Source organism: Ambystoma mexicanum, chromosome 7p, assembly GCF_040938575.1.
Source record: "Ambystoma mexicanum isolate Mex_15411 chromosome 7p, UKY_AmexF1_1, whole genome shotgun sequence".
Classification (NCBI taxonomy): domain Eukaryota; kingdom Metazoa; phylum Chordata; class Amphibia; order Caudata; family Ambystomatidae; genus Ambystoma; species Ambystoma mexicanum.
Genome location: NC_090939.1, coordinates 666553886 through 666573034, shown reverse-complemented (window position 1 = coordinate 666573034; position 19149 = coordinate 666553886). Strand labels below are relative to the sequence as shown.

Here is a 19149-nt window from a genome sequence, read left to right as displayed (position 1 = left end):
GTCTCCAATGCAGACCCTCTTGGGCATGAGGGGGGAATAAGAGGGAGGGAGAAAGCAAGAGTAATCCTGACCCTAGCGGCTATACTATTGATAGCTCAGAGGTGGAAGAGTCCCGAGATCCCCTTGGAACAGGATTGGCTACGGAAAGTGTGGGACATAGCGGCCTTGGAGTGGGCAACTTACGCCATGGAGAATAAAGTGCAAAGTTTTGCTGTGGATTGGGGGGACTGTTGGCAACGAGGTGGATGTGGACTTTGAATGCTCGTCACTTTGTGGGGGGGTTGGGAGGGAATGTTTTCTCGGTTTTCTCTGTTCAATGCAGTAAAATTCAATAAAAAGAAGTTAAAAAAAAAAAAAAACACAATGGTCTCAGCCGACTCGCCAGTGGGGAAGCTAGACTGGGCGCTGCGCTGTCTCGCCACAAGCGGACCTGCCTCTCGTGCACCAGCAGGGACAGGCCGAGGTCTGGAACAAACAAAAAAGTTCCCTGTGACTCCTGGCGGTGGATCACTTGGCTCGCGTGTCGATGAAAAACGCAGCTAGCTGCAAGAATTAGTGTCAATTGCAGGACACATTCATCGCCTCTTGGAATGCACCTTGCGGCCCGGGTTCCTCTTGGGGCTACTCCTGTCTGAGGGTCGCTTGAACATTAATCGCCCTGGGGTTCCCTCCCAAGGCGCAAGGCTGGGGCTGTCGCAGGGATCACGTTCCCTTCGTACCCTTATGGTCAGACCATGATCAGCACTGTTGCAGGATCCCTGGACCTGGCGCGCATGCTCATTGCTGGCACATCCCGGCCTCCCCAGTTTCCCTGCCTTGTGTGGGTTTCGGGAGGGCCAGGTGCCCGGCACACCCTGGTAGTGGTGGCGGCAGCGGGCCTTAAAAAAACCTAGGCTCCTTCACCCTACCTGGTGCACATGGCCGTGCCACGTGTGGCCGTCTGTGGTGTCCCACAGCAGACAGCGCGATATGGCCCTGGAGTGCGGGCTTCGCGACCACAGTGCCAGAGACATAGGGCTGAGCAACCCCGGGCTCTAGGCTGGCCGCCCTGAGCTTTCTGCTCCCCCGACTATGGCCTCTGATCAGACCTGGCGACCCGCTGTATTTAGGCATATTACAAAGGGGAGGAAAATAAACTAACCAGGATTCCCTCAATAACGGCAAGTGGAGAGGGAAGAGCCCAGCACTGAATCCCCGTTCAGCGACAGGCGTGGGAAATGTGGCTTACAGAAGACAGACTCCCCGGTGTCCCTCAGGTGGCTCAAGTCCTTCTGATCGAGTCTCACCCCACGGACGGTGTTAGGCTGGTAGCGGCCTCCGGCATGCCGGGATCGGGTCTTCTCGGAGTCGGGTTGCTTGGGAATGGAGCCGAAAGTGGGTGGTAAACTCCATCTAAGGCTAAATACAGGCACAAGACCGATGGCCAACAAGTACTGTAAGGGAAAGGTGAAAAGAACTTTGAAAAGAGAGTTCAAGAGGGTGTGAAACCATTGAGAGGTAAACGGGTGGGGTCGGTGAAATCTGCCCACAGGATTCAACATGGTGGGCAGGTCGATTGCCTTGAATGGCGGATGCCCTCGTGGGACTGCCGCCCAGGCACACCCAACCCCCGCAGGGAGCATTTCCTTTGTGGCAGGCTCTGGTTCCCTTGGGGTTCTTCTCTGAGCCAAGCTTTTGTCAAAAGGCGTCACGGTTGTGCCACGAGGGCCTCCATCCTTCCTCCCCGCTGTGCCGCAGGGCGCACAGGAAACTTCCTCCCACCCTGGGTGCACACTTGTGGGGGTGTGTGTGCTCTCCTCTCTTCCCGGTCAGCCTGGCAGACCAGATGGCCCCGGCCCAGCCGGCGGCAGGCAGTGTTGCTCGACCCAGCCCTTGGGAGGCAGGCAGGGAAGAGGCGTGGCAGCTTAAGCCCCAGCACGTGGAGGCAGTAGTGCCTTAAGCCCTTGCCCCTGGATGGTGGCGTCAGGGTGGGCACAGCATGATGGCGGCCGGGCCATCTGTTTGGGGGTCCGACTGGTCGAGGGGATGGGGCAGTCGGACCAGGTGGCCCCAGTAGCGGCTGGCCCGACTGACTCCTACATTTGTCTCTGGTCGGGTTCCGTAAGACGCCACTATGTGGGGGCTTAATAGTCTGTGTGAAAGTGACTCCCTGCAGGGCGGCTCTGTGGCGCAGGCGATAGACACCTGCTCCGCACCAGGACCGATGCAGGGAAGAGAGTCTGGGCCTTGGTTTGCCAGTGTCGGCTTAATGCAGGGAAGCTGTGCCTTAAGTCCTGGCCCCAGCGATGATGTTTCTGAGTGCAGAACTTCCACCGAACGTATAGCTGGACATCAGAAGCAGAAAGTCTGGCCCCTATTTGCCACTAAAGTTTCAGTGGAGCTAAGGCAAGTGCAAGTAACGGAATTAGCGACCCTGCAGGGTCCCTGTACCTCTACACGAGTAGAGGCTGGTAACGTGGCCCAGCCGGAGCTCTGGGGCGGCTATGGCACCTGACCCTTCCTCAGGTTAATGTCACCCGGGTGTGACAAAGTCTGAAATGCAATGCTGGTGTCAAGGGGCCCCCTGAGCAGGCCCCTTTCCTCTGTGGGACCAGAACCGCTAAGAGCGGCTGACCCTGAGTTCCATGGTATTCATGGGTTGGTCCCGGTCCTCGTGGCAAGTGTCACCCGTGTGTGACCAAGTCCCCAAGCCCAGCGGTGGTTGTAGGGAGCCCCAACGCGGTCCCTGTGCCTCCCTGGAGAGAAAAGGTCCCCCGCCTTTTGGGCAAGTGTCCTGTAAAATGATTTCAGAAAGTTGGCCACCCTACTCACAGAGAGCCATCTGGTTCTGCAATGCTTTCCAATGGGCCCGGACGGGAAGGGCATTTGGCCCCCACTGGCAAGTGCCCATAGGCAGGGGGCGGGAGCACCCCAGCCCGGCCTTCCTCTAGCTCTGGCCCAGGCCACCATGGAGATCTAAAGGGGGTGGGGTGGCTCTTTTAGAGCTTTTCTCTCAGGGCAGTTACCGAGACCCTTCTAAGGCTCCCTGGGACTGCCGCTTGTCTTGGGGACCCACATACCAGGCAGGTAACCGGGGGCAGTACCAACGGCCGCCCTGGAACTCTGGCCAGTCTGGCTTCGAGCTTTCCCCTCTGCCTTAGAGCTTTTCCCTCTGGGCAGGGACTAGGACCCCGCTGAGGCTCCCCAGGACCGCTACTGGGGCTCCCCAGCACCGCCGCTGGGCTTGGAGATGGTGGACACACAAACAAAGCATTTACCTTACTGAAAGGAGGTGGGACTTTTATCTGTCCAGCACGGGACAGAGTCCTCCAAAACAGGACCGTCCCACAGAATGTGGAACAGTTGGCCACCCTATCTGTGAGCCCTACCATCTGCTAATTGGCCATAGGAATGAATGCAAGGACCAGGTAGCCAGGCTGCTCTGGAAGTCTGGATGGGCCTCAATTAGAAATCTTTCTCCAGTTGGGTCTATAAGGAGCCTGGATGCTTTTGCCAACAGGTCCCCCTTGTCACTCTTGGTACACAGATTGCAAGAAAGCTTAGTCACCTTCCTCAAGATTACTATAGACAGGGTGTGAGGGACCCGTCTCTGCTCCACTTAGTTCTCGCTGCCCAACCTGGTCTCCATGGCAGGCCGGGTGACTGTGCCCCACGCAATGCTCCTGCAGAGACTGGCCTGCTGGGGAAACTCTATCTTGAAGGACTGTGTCCCCTGATTGGTCCTCTGGTCACACATGCTGTTGATAATTTCTCACAGGTCAGATCCCAGCTTCTGTCAAACACGCTTTGGTTGTTTCATTTTTGAAAAAGCCTTCTTTAGATGCTCTTGTCCTGGCTAATTGTCGTCCGATTTTGCTTCTTCAATTTCCTGGGAAGCTTTTTGAAGCCTGTCTGCCCTCTACTGAGTTCCTTTCTTGAGTAATCTTTCTTCTTCCACGCTTTACAATCCGGTTTTCATCCAGAACGTGGCACAGAGGGGGTGCTGGTCTCCATCGTTGACGATGTGGCTCGGCTGCACGACTCGGGCAGCGTCAGTGCTTTATTGTTATTTGACTTTTCTGCCGCCTTTTGATACCATTGACCATGCCGTCTTGAATGACTGGGCCGGCCTTTCTGGTGCTGTTCTTTCCTGTTTCTCTTTACGTCCCCCCTTTTCACTCTGTGCCCACTGCCTTGACATGTGGAGTCCCTCAGGGTTCCTACATCTTCCAGGTTTTGTTTAACATGTGCATGCAACCTCTTAACAAGCTTATCTGCTCTCACGGCTTCCAATGTTACTCTTAACAGATTACACAGATTCTGGTCCGTTTAGATATTTAGCTCTTTTGTGGAGACAGCAACCACATTTAGAGCCTGCCTCGAAGCTGTGGGTGCATAGATGTATAATAGCTGGCTCAAGTTGAATTGGGAAAAAAATGAGGTGTTGGGCCCTCATTCATCTACTGCCTTTTGGACTCCCTCTTTTTGGGCATCTTCCTTGGGCCCCTTTCCTCCTCCTGTTCTGCCAGTGAAGGATTTAGGGGTAAAGATATTAGCCTCTCTGTCTGCAGAATCTCAAATAAGTGCAGTATGTCAAAGGGGCTATCTTCAACTGAAAACCCTAAGTAAGGTTCTTTGTTTTCTCCATTCTCAGTTAGATGCCCCTGTGGTGTACTCACTTGTTATGTCCGCCATGGACCACTGCAACACCCTATTTCTGGCACAAGCTGCCTACCTCTTATGGCACCTTCAAGTCCTTCAGCCGGAGTAGCCACTTTCATACCTAGTTGTGCTCACATTACTTGAGTTGTGCACCATCTTCATTGGCTACCCACGGCCAAGCGCATCCAGGTCAAGGCCTAATGTCTAGTTCATCACGCCTTTTATGGAACTGGGGCAGAATATCTACAGGCCAAATTCGGTCTGTACGTTACTGTTCGTACTCTACTTGGCGAATGCCTGTCTTGTTTCTGTCCCACGATTCAAGACCACTCGTATTGGGGACCGATCCTTTCCAGTCGCTGCGACCCACCTTTGAAATTCTATTCCGCGTGCTTTATGTGCCACTGAGAACTATATCTGATACTAAAAACGTATCTTTTCTAATTCTTTCCATCCTCATTCCGCTAGCTAGCACTAAGATGCCTTTTGATGTACGCTGCAGTTTACAAGTATTGGTAACATAATCTAACACATGAAAGATATACAATTAAACCTTGTGAGCCTCTGTTCACAGGCTCAGACAGAGGGAATAGGTTATCAGGAATTGCAGGGTTGAATAGAGGGAAGCAACCAGACTTTGCAAATGCCTTTTACCCATACCTGAGCAAGATCATTGTGACACACTCCAGTCTTTCAGGTTGATAAGCCTAATGGGGCAATGGGTGGTCCATGACCTTTATAGCTCGGAGGAACAGGCACACCATATAAATTGACTAGCACTCAGAGCAATCTGACATTGAAGGCATTCTGCACCATCTGGGAGGTTACCACTGCATGTTGATCTGCACTGACAACACAACAACTCAGTTTTAGGTCCGCATGAGGTCTGCAACTCTCTGCATGTTCGCACTCAAGTTGTGGGGCTGGTGCCTGCAATGCTTTCCCAATAGCATCCCACTTGGTGAATGTATGGGCGGATGTTCTGAGTTGAAAGCCGTACATCCCCCATAAATGGTGGGAACATCATGTGAAAACATTACAGCCAATCTTCTGAGCTTGGGGTATGCTGACTCGGAAGAAAAAAATGTACTCTGTATGCGTCTTGGAAGGGGGAGGGGGAAACTCTTACAGGGGTCCTTTCTCATCATTTGAGAGGCCTGGACTCTTCCCACTAGTCCCTGTCAAGGAGTTCCCCCCCTTCTCACCTGAGTTCCATCTTTGCTGGATTTCTTGATCGATGCCTTCTTGCCGATGGATCGAGTCTTGAATAAGGCTGCACGAGTCTCTTCCGACTCCAGCGTGTGTTCAAAGTTCCGGGATGCAAAGATCCAGGAATCTGGGAAATTTACAGAGTGCGCTACTAGCACACGAGTCCAGGAATCAAGAAAGGAAGGAAAGGGACTAGGAATGGGGTTGGCTAGAAAGAAGCAAGGAAAACAATACCGCGAGCTATGGAGCACACGTCTGGTCGCTACTTCACAATAGCATTGAGATGCGCTGAGCCGCGGGAGGCATGGTCTATTAATAGAACATGCTACGTCCAAGGTGTAGAGCGAGGAACGTGTTTCACAGTGGACGGCCATGTTGGGAGTACAAGGGAATGTAAGCCCCGTTGAGACAAGGACCAGGAAGTCCAAAAGGGGCGTGTTCTGTAGTTCATGACAGTCCCTCTAGTGTTGAGTCTAAATTGAAGCACGCAAGCAACTACCATCTAATCCTGATTTCACCGAACTGGCTCAAGAGGTTGTGGTTTTCCAACCAGAAAGTGCTGAGTTCGGAAGCCCTGTGGAGCTTACTAGTAAAGTTGGATCTTCTCAAACAATAAAGGGGGGGGCGCGTCTTGTACTCAAGCACACATCCTTTCTTGATAGCCTGGTCACAGAGGACTGTGGTGACATGGAATGGGCAGTCTGACCAAAAGCAGGCATGGTTTTGGTTATAAACATTATTTATGGACAAAAGTATGCAAAACCTATCTTGCCCCTAACTAGAGGTGGTTCCCTATCACAACAAAACTAAAATGTGTGCCTGAAAATCTGTTGTCAAAAAGAAAGTATTTGATCCTAGTCAAACTCCTAAACTATCCTTGTCACTAAAAAACGAACAACTAAGCTAACCAAAGAGTTCTTATTACAACCCAGCAGAGTACAAGTCTTATAATGTTCTGTGTTCACAAAGTTCCACACTTGTAAAACAACTTGGATAATGGCTCCCTCCTATCTGTACAGCTTACGCAGATTCCTCTCAAGTATAGTTCAGCATTACATCCTTCATCTACATGTTTAATTCCTTCCAATGCTTTGGTGTTCTCTTTACTTCAACATTGTCTTTCAACTTGGCACCACTTGGACCAGGGAGATGCTCCTCGAGTCTTTCTCAACTACTCAATACCACAGTTTTATGGAACTGACCAGGGAATTGCTTCACAAAATAGTTTACTTCTTTTGTCTCTATTTCCAGTTCATAAATTGCCCCGGGCCCCTCCTGGACTAATCACTGTTCCGTTTAACTTCTCTCAGGGAATTCTTCATCGGTTTTACCAGCGGTTGTGGGTTCGATAGTCTACTTTCTTCTTCCACACTCCTTCGGCTGGATAAACTTTGTACCCTGTCACTCTCTTCCTCTGTCCGCACGACTTTATGGTCTGTCACTCTCTTGTATTACTCATCTTTGGCCTGCTTGACTTTGTGGTCTGTTATGACTGGTGATCAGGGCGCAAGTTTTCAGACAAACAGTCCACTCATTACAGGTCTTGCAACCACCGCAGTTTCTCGTACTTCCCACGTGGCTCTGCCGTAGGCTAGTACTAATGGTTAGGGTGTCGTTCTTGGATCGTATGATCCACCCGCTACAGGTAATGCCACCACTGCACTGACTTTCGACTTCAGGTTTTCTGGCTCTCCACTGATGGATGAGATGGTTCCCTTGCGTCCCTTGGTTCAACTCAGCACTTCAGACGGCTGTCTCGCTACAGCCTCAGAAAGTGGGCTTTTTGTCAGCATCCTTGCTTGTCGGACTCTCCTCCCAGAGGTAGCTCTCTCTTCAGAGATGGTTTTCCTAGTCCTTCTTTACTGTTTGTCTTAAGTAGCTGGGATTGCCCTAGTGTAACATCAGTCCAATTGAGCGCAGCTACTTCATGCTTGACTGTAGGGTTGTTGGTTTGTCTTAAGTAGCTGGGATTGCCCTAGCATAACATCAGTCCAATTGAGAGCGGCTTCTTCATGCTTGACTGTAGTGTTCTTGGTTTCTTATTCACCCCAGACCTTATCAAAGGGAGACTGTCTTGACACATTACAGTAATAGATTGTCTCTGATTTTATCATGTGTAAGGAAGAGTTGGGTGTTATTACACCTTGTGATTGGAGTTAAAGGCACCGTATCCCAAGCTCTTATCCTTATCCCCAGGCAGGGTATTCCTCCCTATGAGGTCCTCCCTCATGTTGCCTCCTCTAGGGGGACTATCGGTTAGCGGCCTCACCTCTCTAAACTCCAAGAAAGAGTCTCAGCCTGGGGAAAAGTGACTCCATCTGAATGATCGTTACAGGACTTAGGTTACAGTTACCTGGGACACTCTCAAAGGAACATGGGGAGCATTAGGGCCACTAGGAATGATTCCACCAGGTCACAGTACGCAAGTAAATGGAGGTGTTATTATTATTTAAAAATATATAGCGCAAACTAAGGCCGCAGAGCATCTAGGTGTTATTGCTGCTGGTGTTTAGGGAGTGACAAAAACCCACTGCAGGCATGACTGGATGATATCTCCTTCATCACACAATTAGTGGAAAGTGGTGTGTCTGTGGTCTCTTATATAACCTATTTGGCAGCTATAGGGGCATATTAGAACAGCTGACTGCAGATGCTGTCATTTGGAAAACAAATTATTTGGAGCCATGTTAACGGTCTACATAGATTACCTGCCAAGGAGAATAGTGCACAACCAGTGGGACCTCAATGTGCTTCTGTTGGCGATCATATGAAAACTGTTTGATCCGCCAATTGTTGATGGTTGTCTTTAAAGGTGGACTTTTTGGTTGCCGTCACCCAGGCCTGCCGGATAAGTGAGCTTCAAGCGCTCCGTGAGGAACAGCCTTTTATTTTCTTCTACAGGGAAAAGATGGTTCTCAGAACACACCCCACTTTACGACCAAAGGTGGATTTCTCCTTCCACATCAATGAAGAAATGGCACTACCAATTACTGCAAAATCTCACTGTCTCAATAGACAAAGAACTTCATTGGTATAGACTCACTAATTAAACATTATTAGCTTTATTGAAATCAGCAATAAATGTTGCTAAACAGTAAATTGATATACTGTCATTTTCCTCAATACTTCAGACACAGCGACAAAAATAAAAGTGTAATGTTTATGCTTATGTTTATTGAGTTTATATAGCGCTTTAATCCAAAGCGCTTTACAGTATAACAACAATTGGCAGCAAAATATATGCAGGTACACGTTAATGTAGAAATACGTACCACTCGTTTTGCCCTGCTCACAATGACTTATTCCAAAACACTCACTGCATACCTAACACAAAGAGCTCATCAAAACAATAAGAATACATATCAAAACACATGTTAAATACTGACCAAACTGCCTTGTACATACACATCCATTATGCATCCATATGAAAGTGCTGAGTGCAAAATGTATCATAAAGTCAATGCAGAACCATATTACTTCACCAAGGCAAATCGTAAGTATTGTAAATGCCCAACTAAAGTGCAAAAAGTATAACAGATTTAAAAATGTGCTAGGTGCGCTTCAGAGAAGTGTCAAGTGTTTCTGAGTTCCTTCCACTTTAATCACATTTTTAATTTTAGGCAGTGTGAGTTGCTTTTCATGTTATTTTAACTCACTGTCCAATAAATCCATATTTTGAGTGAAATATTTAACTTGGAAATGTTCTTTCTGAGATAGTTGTCTATAGTTTACCCGTACCTGTTCACACTACAGCACCATTATGCAAAGCAAATCATTTAGAGATCAATAATTGCGACACAAACCTTCAGCACTGTGCATCAGCGTGCCCCTGCTGAAGGTGTGAAGTTGTGATATCTGTTGATCCCTTACAGGAAATATTGTGACATAAGATTGTGAACATTTTCAATAATAAAGTTTACTTTTTCTGTGATCAAATTCCTGCAGCTTTTCATGTGCAGTTATGAGAACTGTTTTTCCACCAATGTTTCACTATTAGGCTTCTTTTTCTTCCAATCCCGCCAGGTAAAGCAGGTTCACTCCATATGGCTCCACCAATTCGATCTTCAGTTTTAAAAAGGCAATTGCCAAATATACTGTGTAATGTATAGTATGTATCCAGTCAATACTACTGCTCCCAATACCACTGTAAATGTTGAATTGCTTGATAAGACCCTGCCAACTGCCATACCTACTGTTCCCAATACCACTGTAGATGTTGATGTGACATTTAGGACTCTGCCATTGGCCATACCTACTGATCCCAATACCACTCTAAATGTTGATGTGACAGATAGGACCCTGCCATTTGCCATACCTCCTGATCCCAATACCACTGTAAATGTAGAATTGCTTTATATGACCTTGCCAATGGCCAAACATATTGCCACCAATACCTCTACTTTTGATGCGCTATACCTGAATGGCACCCTACTGACTGCCCTTCTACGCACTAACTCCCAGCCCTCAAAGTCACCACCCTCAAGGGGCAGAACGAGCCCCACCTACTCAGCACACAATGCACCCTTGAGTTGCACCCTCATTAATGCCCGGTCCATCAACGCCAACGCCCTGGACATTCACGACCTCATTGCCACCCACAATCTTGACCTCCTGATGATAACAGAATCGTGTTTACATGAAGCCTCAGGCCCTGCCCTATCACTTGCTCTGCCAACAGCCTACACCACTGTCAGACAGGACCAACCCGCCAAGGGAGGAGGAGTCGCCCTCATAGCACGAGACACCCTAAACATCAGAAAATCTGACAAAACCACGGAGAACAACAGTGACTACCTCCTCATAACTGCACTATCTCCATTCACCTCGTCTACCGCCCCTAGACCCTCTAGGTGACTTCCAACCAGCCCTTACCCACCTCCTCTCAGACAACTTGAAAAAATCCACCAAAGCCATCCTCCTAGGAGATTTCAATCTTGGCCTCAACGACCCTAAAGATCCCTCAGCAAAAGTCCCTCAATACTGCCCTTGAGACTCCAACACCATTGCGGAACCCACACACCTTCTAGGTTGCACCCTAGACTGGGTAGCCCAACACAACAGCCCTTTCTTTATTACTGGAAGCACACCGGCCCCCTGGTCCGACCACCACGCCATCCAGTTCGACATCGCTACCTCTAAGAAAACCCACCTTCGCACGCCAACACTTCCTCCAGCAATCTGCAGAAGCTCTCGCCAGCTCACCTTAGAAAGAATACTACCACATCTACAAGTCTGTGCTTTCAGGCCCCCTTCTCCAATGACTCGGAGACTCTAGCAATATCCTACAACACCGCTACTAAACTAGCAGGGGACGCTATTGCTCCTCTTAAAGCTCGGAAAGCTAAACCCACCAGGCATACCAACATGTGGTTCACTATGGACCTGCAAGAACTCCGTGCTAAAAAACAGACCGCCATATCCCTTTGGCAAACTAACCACTCGTGAGTCAGCCAAACTAGAATTCCAATTCCACTCAAAAGTCTACAAAAAAGTGATCATCCAAGCCAAAGCCACCTCCTTCCAGAGACTTAGAGACACCTACTGCCCCTCCACAGAACATCACCAAAGACAAGACCTGGTGTGATGATATCCAAGCAGCCATGCTCAGCAAATTGGACACCCTACAATCCAAAATCAAAACAACACAACAAACCATGACCAACCCTCATCTACCTGAACAACCACAAGACAAAGAATCTACTGCCACGTTCCCCTTCAACCAAATTCAGGAGAAAGATATCAATTTCTTCAAATCTATAAACCCTCCAAATGCAAAGGGGACATTTGCCCTGCATCCATCATCAAGGAGTGTGCCAACACCCTCGCCCCATTCTTGACAGCCTTCGTTAATGCTTCCTTCACTACCGGAAAAGTACCACCCTGCCTCAAAGAAGGCTGCGTCTGCCCACTTCTAAAAATAAAACAACCTTGGACCCCCATTCACCCAACAACTACAGGCCCATTACCACTGTCCGGTTTCTGCTTAAGGTACTAAACAAAGCCGCCTATTTACAAATTCAACACTTCACCAAGGAGAACAAACTCCTAGGGCTGAGACAATCCGGATTCCGCCCAGGACACGGCACTGAGACAGCCTTACTGGATCTCAAAAATCAAATGGATAATGCTAAAGACTCGGGCAACCCTGTGCTACCCCTGCTTCTAGATCTTTCTGAGGCATTCGATCTGATCGACCACAGTGTTCTCTGCCACCACTTGACCTCAACAGCAAACTTCTCATCAAATACCACTGCTGGGACTACATCCTTCCTACAAGGCAGATCCATGCAAGTCTTCTCCGACCTAACATCTGCCTGTCCTACCATCATCTCATGCTGTGTGTCTCAAGGGTCTTGCATCTCGCTCACACTCTACAATATTTTTACAAGGCCCCTCTTCTACATCCTGGACTCACTAGACATCTCCTACATGAGCTACGTGGATGACACGCAGGTCCTCCTCCGACTGACAGGTGGCTATGAAGCAGACGCTAAAGCCCTCAATGCCATATACATGACTATACAAGCCTGGATGCCCCTTAATGGAGTGTGTCTCAACAGTGACAAAAATGAGCTCCTCATAATTGGGTCCACCAAAACCCTGAAAAATCTCAACTCCCAATTATGGCACTTCACTATTGACAACATCCCAACCCCAGTCCCTGACTCAGTGAAAACACTTGGAGTATACCTGGACTCAAACCTTTCCACGACCAGGCAAGTCAATGCCATCGCCTCTGCTGCCGCATATCACGCAATACTGCTAAATGCAGCCAGACCTTTTTTATCCAAGGAAAACTGCCTAACCATTGCCAGAGCCATAACAGGGACAATACTTGACTACTGTAATGCCCTCTTCTTAGGCACATCAACAAAAAACCTGGAGAAGCTGCAGGTTATACAAAACAGTGCTCTCCGTGTTGCATTAGGCATCCCCAAAAGGGAACATATCACCTCACCCAGGAAACAGGCTCACTGGCTACCCATTGGAAAGCACATTCTCTTCAAGACCCTCACTTTGACCCACAAATGCGTCCACAAAACCGCTCCTCCCTACCTACACCAAAGAATTCACCAATCCATGACCACCAGACCAATCAGAACTCCCTACTTCAACATGCTGACAGTCCCCAAAATCAAGAAAGTCAGAGCAGGTGGAGCCAACTTCCCATACCTGGCAGCCCATCATTGGAACGCCCTTCCTCCAACCCTTAGAAAAGATTCACACATCGCCGTCGGCAAAGCGATCAAGACACTACTTTTCATCTAACCATCTTCGCTTGATACTGTCTCTCATACTGCTTATCAAAATGTGCTATGTACGTATCTAACTAACATGTACTCACTACAAAATGCATCCCTGATGCCCCCTGTAACTAAGCTCCTCGCATGTAACAGTGCCTCGATGCCCTTGGGCAGTTTGCACTCTATATAAAAATAAAAACACTTCCATTACCCAATTGTCTATTTCTTTAAGCTAATGTTTGTTATTCTTTTTTTAAAGTTGTGTAGATTTTTATTAAGAATATTAGTGAACATAACACCATTTAACAGTATAATTATAGGTTTATGTATTTTGGTTGACTCCCCCGCACAAACTGGTTGAAATTCCCCCCTCAATTTCTTTACATTTTTTATACCACCAAAGGTAGATGGTCAGTTGGGAATAGGCCGTATTGGATTGTGTAAGGGGTGGGGAGTAAGAGCAACCTACCCCACATTCTGACAGTAAAAAAATTTGGTAAAAAACATTTGGAAAAAAGGAAACTAGTTCAGGTTCAAGTAGAAAACAGATCCATAATTATGCCAATGGTAAAATATCTTACACTTTGGTCCAATTAAATGGTTACAATAAATCTTGAATATGATAAATATGTAAGAACCATGAACTGATAACTCGAGTAATATAATACATGAAAATAAGGCCAACTTTAACAATATAAATACTTTCATGGAACATAAATGACTGAAAATATGAAACCGTCAATGAAAAGAATTACATATTGAGTACAGAAATGAACTGAGTGACAGCATAAAAAAGGAGAGAACTGTGACCATGTTTCTAGGTGGACACATGGGAATGGAGCTATGAGACCCTGTGGCGGGGTGGGGGGGGGCTGTACCTTCAGAAAGATAATAGCCATTATACAAGGAAGGTATTCCCAAGGTGTCTACCCTGTCCACTTTCTCCTTTTCCAGGTACCAGTCTGTAATTCAAGACCTAGAAGATTTTTGAAGAACTCTGCATTATAAGGCCAAAAGGACTGTGGGTATTGTCTTTGATCAAACTAAAAATACATTTGAATACACAGTCTGCAGGATGGACTGTGAAAAAGACATACTTGAGCTTGAGGGTATGCAATGAAGTTGGCAGATGAGGTTCAAGTTTGGCAGAGTTATTGTGCAGCTCCCTGCAGGAGGCACCATGGTGGGGTTAGGCAGCTACCATGACAGCGCTGCTTGACTTCAAGTTGTCAGCTGACAATGTATAACTGATACAAACCACTAGATCTGAAGATGAGTTACTCAGAAGAGCCAATTACTTTGTCACGTACACATAAGGACTTGGGTATATTCGTTAACACCCTTCCTTTTTCAGTTTCAAAAGGGGCAGGACTATACAGGGAGGCTTGGGTCGAAGGCCTAGTATGGGAGATTGGAAACAAGCATTTGCAATGCTCACCTTAACTCTGCAGGAGCGCTGGGACCCTCAGCATCTGGGGACGTGAAGAGGGGAACTGGAGCAGGTCTGCTGTGGACTGCTGGATGGGACTGTCATGGAACATCTGTCTTAAGTGAGACTATATGGGTGAACACTGAGGAACTGGTATGAGCCCTTCCCAGGATTACCCCTGCCCCCTAGAACCATAGACTAACTTGTTATGTAGAACTATGGCACACTCCTTCCTGCTGCCTCTTGCAGGGGCGCTAAGTGTTCAGCTGGCCTCAACCTGTGGTCTCTTTGCCTTTTGTCTTTGCTTGCTGGACTGTGTCCTTGTCAGTTACTTCACTGACAGTAGCCCAGTGGCTGACAGTACGTAGCTGCCTGTTGGCAGTAGAACACTGTATTGGTGAAGGATAAGATCTCTCTTGGAGCGCAATGAGAGCAACTGTTGTTTTAGTCTTTCAAAAGTACAATCATCCTGGAGCGCAGTGCGTGTTACGTGTCATGATGCCCGCTCCCGGGGAGCCGGTTCAAGCCCTGCGTCCCCGAAAGCAGACATCCAGTCCCCAAGGAAGGACCCAGCAACCCCATATAGGGGCCCTTTGGACAGTGTCCTGGCGCCTATGGCGCCAGGCTCATAAAAGACATCAGTCCTGGCGCCATAGGCACCAGGCTCATTAGGGGAGTGCTTAGGTGCACTTACCTGATGCAGACCATGCTGCAGGATCCCGGCCTCCTTGAGGCCTGAAAGGAACTACTTTACCTGTGGGACTAATTTACCATCCGGGCGTGGTCGGGGAAGGATACATACCTGATTGGAGGAAGGATACATACCTGGAACTTCTTCCAAGGCTATTTAAACCCCACCCGAACAGACACACGTGCTTCGCGTTGTTCTGCATCTAGCAGCTGGACACTCACCGTGTCTGCTCCTGCATCCTGACTTCTGCCACGCCTGCCAGCATCCTGGATCACCTGCAAAGGAAGAGAAGAAGAGAACAGAAGAAGGAAAAGTCCTTACCTGCTAAAACCGCATCCTGGAGACATCTCGCTGACAATCCTGAAAAAGGAAGACTTTTATTTAAAAGCTCATCGCGTCGATCGCTGCAGCGCCGCATTCCACTCACCTTTACAGGGCGCCTCCATGTTCAGCAGCGATCATCCGGATTCGCAGTCACGCCCCAGCGCCTAGGGAGAAAAAGACCAGAACAAAAGGTGAGAGAGAGAAGGGAATAAGGAAAGCTAAATCTCCATGTTAAGACTTACCTGTTGATTCATTCCCTCTCCATTTCGGGTCCGCGCCGCATCCTGGCATTTCCGGACCCCTGCCCCTAAGGGGAAAAAGAGACATCAGCGTTAATGAGCGAATGAAAAGACATTACCAAAAAAAAAGCTCATTAAAGACTTACCTGATTTCTACAAGGATTTCACCTCTCATCTCGGGTCACTGGCGTAACAGGGGCCCCCGCAGCCCCCGCGGTGCGGGGGGCCCGCGGTGTGGGGGGCCCCACCAGCACATGGCTGGGAGGGGGCCCCACTAAAAAAAAAAAAGTTTCTTTTGAAATTCACTCTGCATTCATAAAGAACATTTCTGTAACAGAAATAATTTCTTTATGAAGGCAGAGTGACTACAAAAAGAAACTTTCTTTTTGAAGTCTGAGGGCCCCCGTACCCCATGACATGGAAGACCCTAGGCTGGAGGCCTCCATGTCATGGGGTGGGGGGGGGGGTGGGGAACCCTATGCCTTCAAAAAGAAATTGGGCCTCATTACGACCCAGGCGGTAAGGGGTTTACGGCAGCGTAAACAGCGCCGACCCTTACCGCCTGAGTACGAGGTCCCTTAGCGCCATGGAGCTTTTAACACCTGCTTTTAGCAGGTGTTAAAATCCATGGCGCTAAGGGACCATGGAGTTAATTACGCCACCGTAATTTACGGTGGCGTAATTAACGCCTTCCCCACTCCCATTATGCCCTATGGGGCAAAAATGGGAATGGGGAAGGGTAAATGGGGATTGGGGACTTACCGCCCCGCCGACCTCGGAATGGGGCGGTAAGTCCGCCTACCACCATGGCGTAAACGTAGTTTACGCTATGGTGGTAAAGTCACGGCCCAGGCGGTAACTTACCGCCTGGGTCGTAATGAGGCCCATTGTTTGTTTTTGAAGCCACTCAGCCATCATAAAGAAATTATTTTGATTATGGTTCGGTCCTTAACTGAAATAATTTCTTAATGAAGTTATAGTGACTTAAAAAAGTAACAATGGGGCTCATTCTGACCATGCCGGTCCGGAAACAACGGTGCTGGTAAGCTTACAGGCACTGTTGTTTCCGGACCGGCATATTACAGGTCTGCCTGGTGGGGCTGCCGTGCCCGACAGGTCTGACCCTGCCAGGCACAGCAGCTACGGTAGGCAGACCTGTCACGGTAGCACCGGCACCGTTAACAATGGTGCAGGTGCTTCTGTGTCCCCATTCCCGTGGAGTCTGGGGTTTAACGAAATTACCGGCACCTGATTTCCCAGCCGCCGGACTTGAAATAGCACGGTGGCACCGGGAAGTCAGGCCATAGTAATTTTTTATGGGTCTGGCGGCAACCCGCCGGTAGCACCGGCACGGTTACCACTGGACCCGTAATGAGCCCCAATTTCTTTTTTAAGTAATAGGGCCCCCCCTCAACTCCATGAGGTGTGCGTGTATGAGTCTATGGTGAAAGGGTGCACACTCAAATGTATAGCCGGCTGCCTGTGTGTGTATGGTGAAAGGGTGCACACTTAAATGTATGGGTGGCTGTGGGGGTGTGCCTGCATGGTGAAAGGGTGCACACATAAATGTATAGGTGGCTACCTGTGTGAGTGTATGGTGAAAGGGTGCACACTTAAATGTGTGGATGACTGGGTGTGTATAAGGTGAATGGTGTGTGTGTGCTTGTGTACAGGGGCACAAGAAAACCTTCATTTCGGGGGGCTAACCCTTCAAATGTGGGGAGGGGGAAACTTATTTGTGTGGGCGCATCCAAATTATTTACGCATTTTAATGAGACTATTCTAGTGCAGATTCAATGTTACAAGCAGTTAACTCTCTCCTATAAGTCTCCTGTTCCCTCTCTACCCTTCCAATCACTCCCCTGGCATGCAAGTACTAAACCCACATCACGATTTCAATCGCCTAAACAATGTGGCATTTGAATGCAGGTACTAACAGTGAAATGCTTTACGTTGGTAATTGCTGGGTTCTTGTTAACAGCAAAAACCAGGTGCCGTTTAAAATCTGTGTCCTGTTCGGTCTGGCAACTGCTGTAAAGGTTAGCCAAGTTGAGTCAATATAGCCCAAAATGTCAGGGGGGGTAGTGCTGAAGCCCAGTCAACTCAATGGTGTTGCGCTACTACTTGTGTTTAATGCCTTGCTTACTCCTAGCCCTATTCTTCCTCGTCCCAGTACTTATATACGAGGCAGTACGTGTGTTTGAGGCACTCTGCCTCATACAAAAGTACTGGGAAGAGGTAGAGGTACATGGAGGTAATGCCTGATTTAGCTACCTGTAATCTTCATCACTCCTAGTCCCACTGTTCCTCATCCCAGTACTTACCTATGAGGCAAGGAGCCTCATACGAAAGCTCTGGGACAAGGAAGAGGGACGCAGAGGTAATTCTGGGCCAAGGAGCTGATTGTGGAGGTTGGGGTGGTGGGTGGGAGGGAGAGTGGATGTGTGGGGGGCAGGATTGTGTGATAAATCATAATGGTTGTCCATGTCCAGGCTAAGCAGGCATGATATGTGGTATTAGTGGCTAGAGAGGCATTTTGATTTAGCCAGTCTAGTCATTCCTCAGTTTGGTATGACTTTCTTTTAACTGGACATTTCTGATAAAGTAGTCCTGCTAACTTTAATTACCTGGCTATATTGGCATTTGGGTGCTGCCAGTCTAGCCATTTCTTACTGCGGCATTGTATATTTTTTTGGGCATCTGTGATAAAATGATATGATGTGATTCAAGTCATTTATAATGCGCCTGTACACAAGTGTACACAAGGGAGGGATGATAGAGGGAGGACAAGACAAACGATCTCAATAGGCCTTGTGTCATTGTGAGAACGAGAAGTGCAAGGGAAAAGGGAGCAGGGAAGTGCAAGTGAGAGGGGAGGGGAAAACAGGGCAGCAATGCTCTCAGTAAGTGCAGCCAGGGCAGAGCAGCTATTGGTTGTGCAAGGAGAACAATGGACTGCAGGGTTACAGTTACAGCCCCTAAGTGCATGGTAGGCCCGGAGGCAGTGCAAGGGTGACCAATCAAGAAAGAGCCTGGACTCAGAGAGACTCTGAGGGTAGCCAAGCAGCCAGTCAGTACAGCAGACAGGTAGGTCAGGTAGGTCAGCAGGGGGGGAGAGAGAGCGAAAGCAGCAGAGAAGAGGAAAGCTTTTAGCTGCTTCCGAAACTTCAGGTTGTCCGCCTCAAGTTTGAGAGGGGCAGGGAACCCATTCCAGTTGGAGGCACCAGCAGAGGAGAGAGGTCTACCCCCACTCTCTGCCTGGAGAAATGTCTAAGCCTTAGAGAGTTGGAGGTAGCTGAGTGAAGGGTTAGAGAAAGAAGGTATTTTGGAAGAGAGCATTGGATTTAGTGTTGGCACTGGCCCCAGAAAGCC

General features: G+C 48.5%; 1 non-coding gene across 1 annotated transcript; it reads left to right on the top strand.

Moving 5' to 3' along the window:
* The first annotated feature begins 491 nt into the window (after nucleotides 1-491).
* LOC138526698 (5.8S ribosomal RNA) lies at nucleotides 492-641 on the top strand. Its single transcript, XR_011283720.1, has one exon. It is a non-coding gene; the product is annotated as a 5.8S ribosomal RNA (ribosomal RNA).
* Nucleotides 642-19149: the final 18508 nt, after the last annotated feature.